Consider the following 10295-nt stretch of genomic DNA (forward strand, 5'->3'; position numbering starts at 1 on the left):
AACGTTGTTGGAAATTAAAGAAAAGGGCAGACTTCCATCAAATATGAATTCTGCAAACATTAATCTCCTGCTAAAACCAGGCAAAGACCCTGTATATCCCTCAAGCTATTGTCCAATATCCCTTATAAATGTAGACCTTAAAATAATCTGCAAAGCTCTCTCAAAGAGACTGGAGAAAATAACCCCCCTCTTAATTCATCCTGACCAAACTGGTTTCATAAAAGGTCGGCACTCATCAACAAATACACGTAGATTACTTAATTTGATAGACTACTCATACAGTAAAAACCTAGAAACTACAATATTCTCTTTAGATACAGAAAAAGCATTCGACAGAGTTAACTGGAAATTTCTATTTGCAACTTTACACAAATTTGGTTTTGGATCCTCTTTCATAAACTGGTTAAAAATATTATATAATTCCCCAACAGCTTGTGTTAGAACAAATGACCAGACATCCTCCAGCTTCTGTCTCTTGAGGGGCACCAGGCAGGGATGCCCACTCTCCCCTTCACTGTTTGCAATTTTTATTGAACCACTAGCAGCAGCAATTAGACAGAATTCAGTAATTAAGGGCATAAAATGCAAGAACGTGGAACATAAAATCAGCCTTTATGCGGATGATGTGTTACTCTTTCTCCAAAATTCACAAACCAATATCTCTGGGGTGATTGAATTGATAAACTCTTTTGCAAGAATATCAGATTACTCAATTAACTGGTCAAAATCTACAGTTCTACCGATTAATTGCTCCCTCCATAATTCCTCTTCTACACCACTGCAATCGGGAAATATAAAATATTTAGGTATTAATGTTTCTCCCAAGCTTGCAGATCTAACTAAATTAAACCATATCCCACTTTTAAAGAAGGTAGAAGATGATCTGGCTAGATGGAAATGTCTACCCATATCACTCATGGGAAGGGTTGCCGCTATAAAAATGATGGTCTTACCAAAAATAAATTATTTATTCTCAATGATCCCAACTAAACCGCCACAAGATTGGTTCAGATCTCTAGATTCATGTATGTCCAAATTCCTTTGGAAAAATAAACCCCCACGTATAAGCTTAAAAACACTACAAAAGACCAAGGATAAAGGAGGACTAGAACTGCCTAACTTTCAGCACTACTTCTTAGCCAACAGGCTTCAGTTTATCTCAGGATGGCTAAAACACACCCTCTTAGATGAACCTTGGCTAGATGTAGAACAAGCACTCTGCAATAATCTAGAGATCTCAGACCTACCATTTATCAGCTCAAACATCCAACAACATGAATGCTTTAAAAGCATCAACATCAGCTCTTCTCTGACAGCATGGTGGGAGTTTCTAAAATTGACGGCGTCTTCATTAATCCCATGCAAACGTACACCTATCTGGAACAACCCTGACATATTACAAAACAATAATATGATAAACTTTTCAGATTGGAGTGATAAAGGAATCAAATATTTAGAACATATACTAGAAGGAACAGAATTTATTTCATTTGACGGACTAGTTACACAATATGGGATCAACAAGAAAAGATTTTTAGAATATCAACAAATTAAATCCATAGTAAAAAAGAAATTTAAACCGGGTCAAGTTGAACTACAAACACCACCAAGTGTGGTTCAATTTCTTGCTCTAAAACCCCCAAATTACTATCCAAAATATACAGAATGCTTTCTAAAACAGATGAATCAATATCACTTCCTACTGCAAAATGGGAAGCGGATTTATCAGTTAACTTAGACCTAAACTTCTGGTCTCAGATTTGCTTAAAAACCTTTCATCTAATTAGAAATCCCAGTCTTCAATTAATTCAATACAAAATATTACATAGAGTGCACTATACAGGTCATCGGATGTTCAAGATGGGCTTTACGTCTACCAACAACTGCTCACACTGCCAAACCAATTCACCAGACAATTATATCCACGCTCTTTGGTTCTGTCCACCAGTTCAGAAGTTTTGGCGCGAGATATGTGAAGACTTATCGAAGTGTCTGAAATGTAACATTCCAACTTCCCCCTTAGTGTGTTTGTTGGGCAGCTTAGATAATGTCACTTCAGAAAAGAATATAGCCCATATGATCTTCACTGCCCTATGCATCGCCAAGAAAACAGTCCTCATGAACTGGAAAAATAAAAATAATCTTAATTCTAACCAATATAGAAATTATCTATTAGATTACATTAGTCTTGATACAGCCTCTGCCACCACATCAGATCAATTGCTCTGGGCTCCTTTGATCAGCTCCATCACCTAGTGGGGGTGGGGGGTCATAGTTTGGTCCCGCCTTCACTGTTGTGATTGGTGTGGGGGTAGGGACAGGCTTAGGGCGTCGGGGGGTTCCCCGGAGGCATCTTCCTTGGGGGGCTCAACCCGGGGTAGCGGTCATGTCCGGTTAGGGGCTCTGTTGGCTCTCAGGTGACTGTTTCCTCGCGGCTGCGTGCAGCGGGGCTAGGGGAGGGTCTGTGCTGATGGACGTGGATTACTGACCTGGTAGCCTGGCTGCCCCTGGATGGGTCCGGGATGGGCGTGAGGTTCTGGGGGCGCTCCGTCTCTGGGCTGGGGCCCTGGCCGGGCCTCGGGGGCTTGGATCCTGGTTGGTGTGTTGCCGGGGTTGTGGGCGGGTGGGTGCATGGGGGCCCAGCCCTGGAGCAGTGTGCCGCCGGTGCGTCGAGCCACCTGGGGGGCTCTTCAACTGGTGGGGGAGATTGTCACATCTTGCAGGAGCTTTCCTCTCTTCAGGAACTCTCTCTGCAGGAGGGGGAGATACAGGAGAGGTGGAGGAAGATCTCAGGCTGGGTGTTTGACTCATGTAGTCTGGAAGATGAGTGGATGGTGGGGTGGGTGCAGTTTTCTCTGTGGTGGGGTTGGGTGGACTGTCCCGGGCTCTGTGGGGCCGGGGGGCGCTGCTGCACTGGGCCCGGTCTGGATGGGCCTGGGCCCCCTTTCCCTGGCGGGTCGTGGAGTATGGGGGTGCCTACTGGGGTCAGCGGGGGAGCTGGCCCCAGGGAGGAGTCACTTGCTCCTCCCTTCCTTCCCTCCCCATCTCCAGCTGCCTCTCTCTTCCCGCTCCACCACAACCACCCACACATGCAGGGCCTTGGAGTAGGGGTATGTCACCAGGGTGCAGAGGAGGCTACCCCCCCCCTCTGTCCCCTTCTGGCTGCCTCTGCCTCAATTTTATCCCACAACTTAGACATTCACATTACTCACACTCTCATTACACATACATATAGGATCTTGGGGGTGGGCACGATACACGGAGTCCAAAGTACCATCAGGGTGTACACCCCACCCCTGGCGTCGTTGCCCACCTCTCAATGTTAAATACACTTAGACATTGAGGGCTAGCAGGAGGGACTATGCGCTTACCTGCTGCTCTCTGGCAGGTAGCTCCATGCATATATGAAAAACAGTCGCCTTTGGGTCGCCAAAAAGAAAATCAGGCAAAGCAAAGGCTGTAAGACGCTGTATCTGTGGATAGTGCTGGACCGCCGAAATCTCAGCGAACTCCAGAGGGTATACAACAGTCTTTCATGCACATCACGCAAACTGGCGCCCCCATCGTTTATCAGTGAGATGGATCCTAAAAGACCAATTGTCACTGAGAAGCTTCATTTGCTGCCAGTTCGGAGAGAAATGTTTCCTATGCCATGCTTCCAAGTTTCTTGTCTAGGTTTTTCTTATTGTTTGTTTAGATTTCCCAGTTTAGGTTTGTGTTAATTTTGCTTCAGTTTGCCTTGCCCTTTGTTTGTACCTTTTTTACCAGCCATATTAAACGGCTCGCTTTTTGTTAACATTCAAGTTTTGTTCCCTGTTCCTTGGAGTCTGCATTTTGGGTCCTTTTTCAATTCATACAGTCTGCCCTCGCCAGACTGTGACAAATTGTCACTGAGAAGCTGCATTTGCTGCCAGTTTGGAGAGAAATGCCAGCAAAGAAGAAAAGAAGAAAACCCCCTGCTGTCTGATCATTTCCTGATAACATTTACAAGTGACGGAAGTGACGGACAAGGTAAGCGACTCATGTTGTAACTGATGTCAGACGCCAGAGATTTTGGCGAAAAAATTAAAGCAAATGGTAGCTTAGAATTGAACAAATTCCTTTAAGCTTCAATTTGACCAAATACACTTATCAATTGTCTTATAACTAACAACATTTATCTAAATCATCTCCAACACCCTGGAGAACAACGGGGAGAGTTTAGAGGCTCTCCAAGATTATATTGATCAGTTCTTCCAGGATCTCATAATGAAGGCTCAGAGTGCATCTTCCCCGGCCAAATCTGAGACGCAGTCATCGAAAAGATGTTGCCCGGCAGATTCCCCTGGCACAACATCGCCATCCGGCAACGACATAGCTGACATCCTTGAGTCAATCGACAAACGATTGTCCAGTTTCGATGCAAGGCTGTACTTGGTGGAGATTCTACACCGGGAATTTAAATCCTTGCGAGAATCACTGGAGTTCAGCCAGCAGCAGGTGGAAACGCTCGCTGCTGAAAATGCCACGCTAAGGGAGTCAGTGAAATGTCTCACTTAAAATGTTACCCAGCTAAATAGAGAAAATCAAAATATGTGGTTTTTTTTGTAAGACATTTCATGAAAAGCCGCTGATTTCTTGTTGTTTTACTCGGAGCTGTGTCATTTTGTGTTATTTTGCTTGCAGGGCTTCAGTTACTTGATGTTCTGCCAAAGCTGAGGGAGCAGGAGGATGAAGACTTGATTATTCAGTGCAAAGCTTTTGAAGAGGCGATGGCTGAAGATGAGGAAGAGCTCCTGCGAGTGTATGGGGGCATTGATATGAGTAATCACCTGGAGGTTTTTACTACACTTTTTAACAAGGTGAGCAGCTCCCCAGCCTCTCTCCAGCTGTTGTCCATCCTGCAGACGTTGCTGGTGCTGGGACCAGGGCGCCCTGACATCTGGCTGGCTCTGGAGGCCATCACTAACAGAGCCATACTGCTCGCCCAGGACTCTCAGATGGAGTCCTGTGAGAAGATCATGCAGCGGCTGATGGCTTTTAAAAGAAAAAGCTGCGACGATCGGCACGAGGTGGACGGACTGCGGGTCAAAGTGGATAAGGCTGTGCAGACGGAGCTGGATCACCCGTACACGGAGAAGCCAAACACCGTCCCCTAAAAGGCCACTGTGTACCTCTGTTCCACCGCCACCCCCACCACCCCCTCTACCGCTACCTGGAGGGTTTGCTGGTCCCCCGCCACCTCCTCCATTGCCTGGAATGGCACCACCACCACCACCACCTCCTCCTCTGCCCTTTGGACCAGGGGTCCCCCCTCCTCCCCCGCCCTCACCAGGGATGGGTGGTGGGCCACCACCGCCTCCACCTTTACCCGGCATGCCTCCTCCGCCTCCACCTCCAACAGGCATGATTGTGGCCCAGAGTAGCCAGGCCCTGGGCTGCAGCGCGCCCTCAAAGACAAGCCGCTGTCCCACTCTGAGGATGAAGAAGCTCAACTGGCAGAAACTTCGGACTGTTACTGATGGTCACTCCATGTTTTTTGCCCAGTCCAGTTTATTGTCAATGTGTACTCCAAGGTATTTGTGGAGGACTATAAATACCTTGGAGTACACATTGACAATAAACTGGACTGGGCTAAAAACACCACAGCACTTTACAGGAAGGGCCAGAGTCGTCTCTATTTTTTGAGGCGACTGAGGTCCTTCAACATCTGCCAGAAAATGCTGAGGATTTTCTATGAGTCTGTTGTGGCCAGTGCGATCCTCTATGCTGTTGCATGCTGGGGGAGCAGGCTGAGGGTCGCAGATGCCAACAGACTCAATAAACTGATCCGTAAGGCCAGCAATGTTGTGGGGATGGAGCTGGACTCCCTCAAGGTGGTGTCGGAGAGGCGGATGCTGTCCAAGATAAAGACAATGTTGGATAACACCTCCCACCCACTCCATGACATGCTGGTCAGTCACAGGAGCTCGTTCAGTGAGAGACTGAGATTACCGAAAAGCACCACTGAACGACACAGGAAATCATTCCTGCCTGTGGCTCCCTGTACAACGCATCCACTTAACACACTGTTTGCTGCTACAACTACACATGTTTCTTTTCCAACTATTTATTTATAAGTGACTTATGTATATATTGTACTATTCTTAGTGTATTGTCTGTCTTGTCTTAATGTTGGTTTAAAATGGAGCACTGTAACAAAAAAATAATTTCCCCCAGGGATCAATAAAGTATTCTATTTCTGATGTGGGCCTCGGTTCAGAAAGAGCCGCCTCCTCACGAGCCCGACTACAGCAGCATCGAGCAGCTGTTCTGCCTCTCGGTGGCCGAACACAAAGACAAGGGGGCAGCTGCTCCTGTCAAGAAGGAGCCTAAAGAGATCACGTTCATCGACCCAAACAAAAGCTTGAACGTAAATATATTCCTCAAGCAGTTCAGAAAGTCTCCAACTCTGCGGCGGAGGTGAAGGAGCAGTATGCAAAAGTTCTTGAGTCAAATCTGGAGTTGTTTGGAGAACTGGCTGTCTATTTACGTGAAGATGCCAATCAGCTGTCACTGGAGGAACTCTTCGGTACCATCAGGACTTTCCAAGGACTCTTCATCAAGGCGCTGAAGGAAAACAAAGCTCGGACAGAACAGGCGGCCAAGGCTGAGAAGAGAAAGAAGCAGCTGGCAGAGGAAGAGTCCAAGAGACAGAAAGGAGAGAATGGGAAAATAATATTTACGCGATATCGAACTCTCAGAAAAATCAACCTTTGTGCAACAATGGAGACTCGGAACCATTCTTCATCGCCAGTCCATGCATAACCGCGAGTGAGTGTCTGCCTAATGATTTCAGCGATGTTTTTGAGTACAGTCTATCAGATTTTTAATATAGTTGATATACCCACCACACCAGATTGTCTCAGAAACAACACTGATTCAGACATAGGTTTTGAACAAGGCTGCATAACAGACTCGCAAATATCACAGGCATACGACGCATACTTAAATACAGCAAACACATCTACTTTTGATCAGACCCATTCTGCATCAAAAAAATGATATACACCATCTTTGATGCCAAACTCAGCCAACATCAACAAGCAGTACAGAGGGATGTGCAAGAAATAGCAGCTAAAGTCAACCAACGTCAAGAAGCAGCACCAGGGAACTTGCAAGAAATAGCAGGGGTTCTAACTAGTATCCAGCAGACAATAAACAATACCTCGGGTTTATTAGATCTCATTGATACCAGCTTTCTAAATAGTTGACTTTTAAAATCCACACCATGGATCCACCCCGTAAATTATTCAAACACAATGATGGTACCTCCACTCGAGCTAAATGGTTTGACTTTGAGGGTTTTAACCATGCGGCTGCACAATTAGTAAGAAAATGTCAAGTTTTGCATGCAAGACTTTGTAGTCTCGCAGCAGCACGCAGGGCAGTGTCTAATGCGCGTCCTTGTCCAACTCATTCTGAAGCCGTTACTGATGATGCTGTTGATCAACCAACCGAAACATCCGGATTTGCCTGTAGCCACAAATGTTACTGTTGCAGGGACTGTTGTTACTCAAGCTACCGTCGATTGTCTTATTACTGGGGCTTCTGTCACGCCTGAAAGGGTGTGTGCACCTAGCACACATGCTTATCTGGGTGCTACTGCTGCTACTGCAGATGCTGATGCTGTTGCTGACGCACCACCACACAACCCCTCAAACAATGGAAATTCCTCAAGTGTTAACCACAAACAGGTGCTCCAGTAGTAGAGCCCATTGTTCAGTCTGGGTCTGGCAGTCAGTCATCATAGCATCAGAGAGATACCCAATTTCAACGCCCGAGAATTGCGCGAGCGCCTTGATTTTAGGGACATAAGTCTTGATGATCCAGAATAAGTGCCAGAAAGAGTTAGAAGCTGCTTAGCTAATGTGAGAGCAGTGGCTGGATCTCAGCAGGGCTTTGTTCAGGGCTGTTTTAAATCCTGATGATCACTATGACCCTGACCTGTTTCTCGACCAAATAGCTCAAGTTATGCAAAGTAATGACGAATCCATCGGTGATGATGAATTAGAGTTTGTCACGGTTGCACAAAACAGTAGCGGCGGGGCTCGCTTAAAACTGGCAAACATCCCTTATGAGATTCTCTCAAAGAAGGGTAAACATTTGTACACACCAGACAATACGCACAATTTGTGCTACTCCCTTTGCATAGTACATTCATTAAACCCAACAGCCCCCCGAGCATGAAAAACATGCTACTGCTAAACAGTTACATGCTCGAGTAGGTCTATGCGACACACAGACAGTATCATTCTCTGATGTCTGCAAATTTGAGAAGCACCTAAACATTAAGATAGTAATCTATTATCATGCAGCAGGGCGTAAACGTCTGCTTAGTTTCTTCACACATGATGAGCCAAATCCAAACACTGTAATGCTGTACCTACACAACGAACACTATCACCTGATTGAAAAGCCAACAGCTTTTCTCGGGGCATCCTGTGTGTGTAATTTCTGTTACAATACATATGAAACACCGCTCTATCACAGCTGTAAACATATATGCAACGTATGTTTCACACTCCGTCACCACCACAGAGGTCCCACCGTGAAATGCAGTGACTGTAACCGCATCTGCAAATCACAACACCGTTACCAACAACACAAATTACCAGAAATAAAACATAACATGGTCCCGTGCGACAATATGAAGCATTGCATGAGTTGCGGGGTCACACAGAGAATCAGAGAAATCACCACACAAATGTGTCGAGCACTGCCGTGAGCCTAAATTAGCCGGGGACTCTGAGCATCAGTGTTTCATACAGCCTGTTGAACAACAGAACTCTTGTGATAAATATATTTTATATGATTTTGAGACACGGTATCACAACGGCAAACATGAGGCCAACTTTGTGTGTGCGTCTGATCTGAAGGGTAACAAGTTCACATTTAATACATTAAAATGTGTGGATGCGTTTGTGCAGCATTGCAGACGCCCAAGGTTTCGTGGGTACACATTCATAGCACATAATGCATCTGGCTTTGATAACTACATACTTCTGGAGTACTTTGTCAAGCAGTGTATAACACCTACCGTCACAATGAGAGGGAGCCGTGTGATTCTGATGCATGACAGGCACTATGACCAGCGGTGGATTGAGTCATTCAGCTTTTTGCCCATGGGTCTTGCCAAAATACCCTCTGCTTTAGGTTTTCAAGACCTGCAGAAGGGCCATTTCCCACACAGATTCAACACTAGGGATAATGAGTATTATGTTGGTCCATACCCAGACCCCTCCTTCTATGGCTATGAGCGCATGTCTGAAAGTGGCAAGGTGAGCTTCATGGAATGGTACCAGACTGATGTTTCCACTCTGCAGCATGTGCGCTGAAGACCAGTTCCAGTACTCTGCATGCGGGCACAGTGACAGTGAACGCGTGTTGAAAGGCACATGGGTCTCATTTGAGCTTGAAAAAGCTGCTGAGCAAGGATACAAGCTTGTTTCTATTGATGAGGTGTGGCATTTCCCCAACAAGACTGACACACTGTTTAAAGACTATGTGAAAGCCTTTCTAAAACTTAAACATGAGGCCTCGGGGTATCCAGAACATGTGAAAACCCCTGACGAACAGCAAGAGTACATAGACAAGTGTTATGAAAAGGAGGGAATAATGCTGGCTCCGTCCAAAATATGTGTAAATAAAGCTGTTCGTAACTGTAACAAGCTGCTGCTAAACTTGTTATGGGGTCGTTTCAGCATGAGGTCAAACATGGCGTCATCTGAGCTCATCACAGACCCATCCAGGTTTAGTCAGCTAATGTTCAGCGACCAGTACAACGTGCGGCAGTTTAGTTTCATCTCTGACAACATTGCCATGGTGCAGTGGGCGCCACGCCGATGGTAGAGCATCCCGCGTGAAGGACGTTAATGTCTTTGTGGGTGCCATGACCACTGCACACGCCAGACTCATGCTGTATGGTTTGTTAGAAAACTTGCAGTAGCGTGTGCTGTATCGTGATACAGACAGCATCATTTTCACAGCACGCCCTGGCGACTGGATGCCTCCTCTGGGCCCTTTCTGGGGGATCTCACCAGCGAATTAGCTTCTGGACAGGGAGGTGTGGAAGATCACAGAATTTGTTTCCGGTGGGCCAAAATGTTACGCGTATCACACATCGCTGGGTAAGACCCAGGTCAAATGTGAAGGCGTAACACTGAATGCACTAAACTCCAAAGTTGTCACCCACGAATCCTTAAAAGGTTTAGTCCACAAGTTTGTAGCCAATCAGGCATGAGACGCACACCTAGTGGCTGTGTCTGATAATATCA

General features: G+C 46.0%; 1 pseudogene; it reads left to right on the forward strand.

Annotated features, from left to right (window-relative positions):
* Positions 1 to 4248: 4248 nt before the first annotated feature.
* LOC113027202 (inverted formin-2-like) lies at positions 4249 to 9870 on the forward strand (annotated as a pseudogene).
* Positions 9871 to 10295: the final 425 nt, after the last annotated feature.

The sequence above is a fragment of the Astatotilapia calliptera genome, chromosome 7 (assembly GCF_964374335.1).
Source record: "Astatotilapia calliptera chromosome 7, fAstCal68.1, whole genome shotgun sequence".
NCBI classification, from domain to species: Eukaryota; Metazoa; Chordata; class Actinopteri; order Cichliformes; family Cichlidae; genus Astatotilapia; species Astatotilapia calliptera.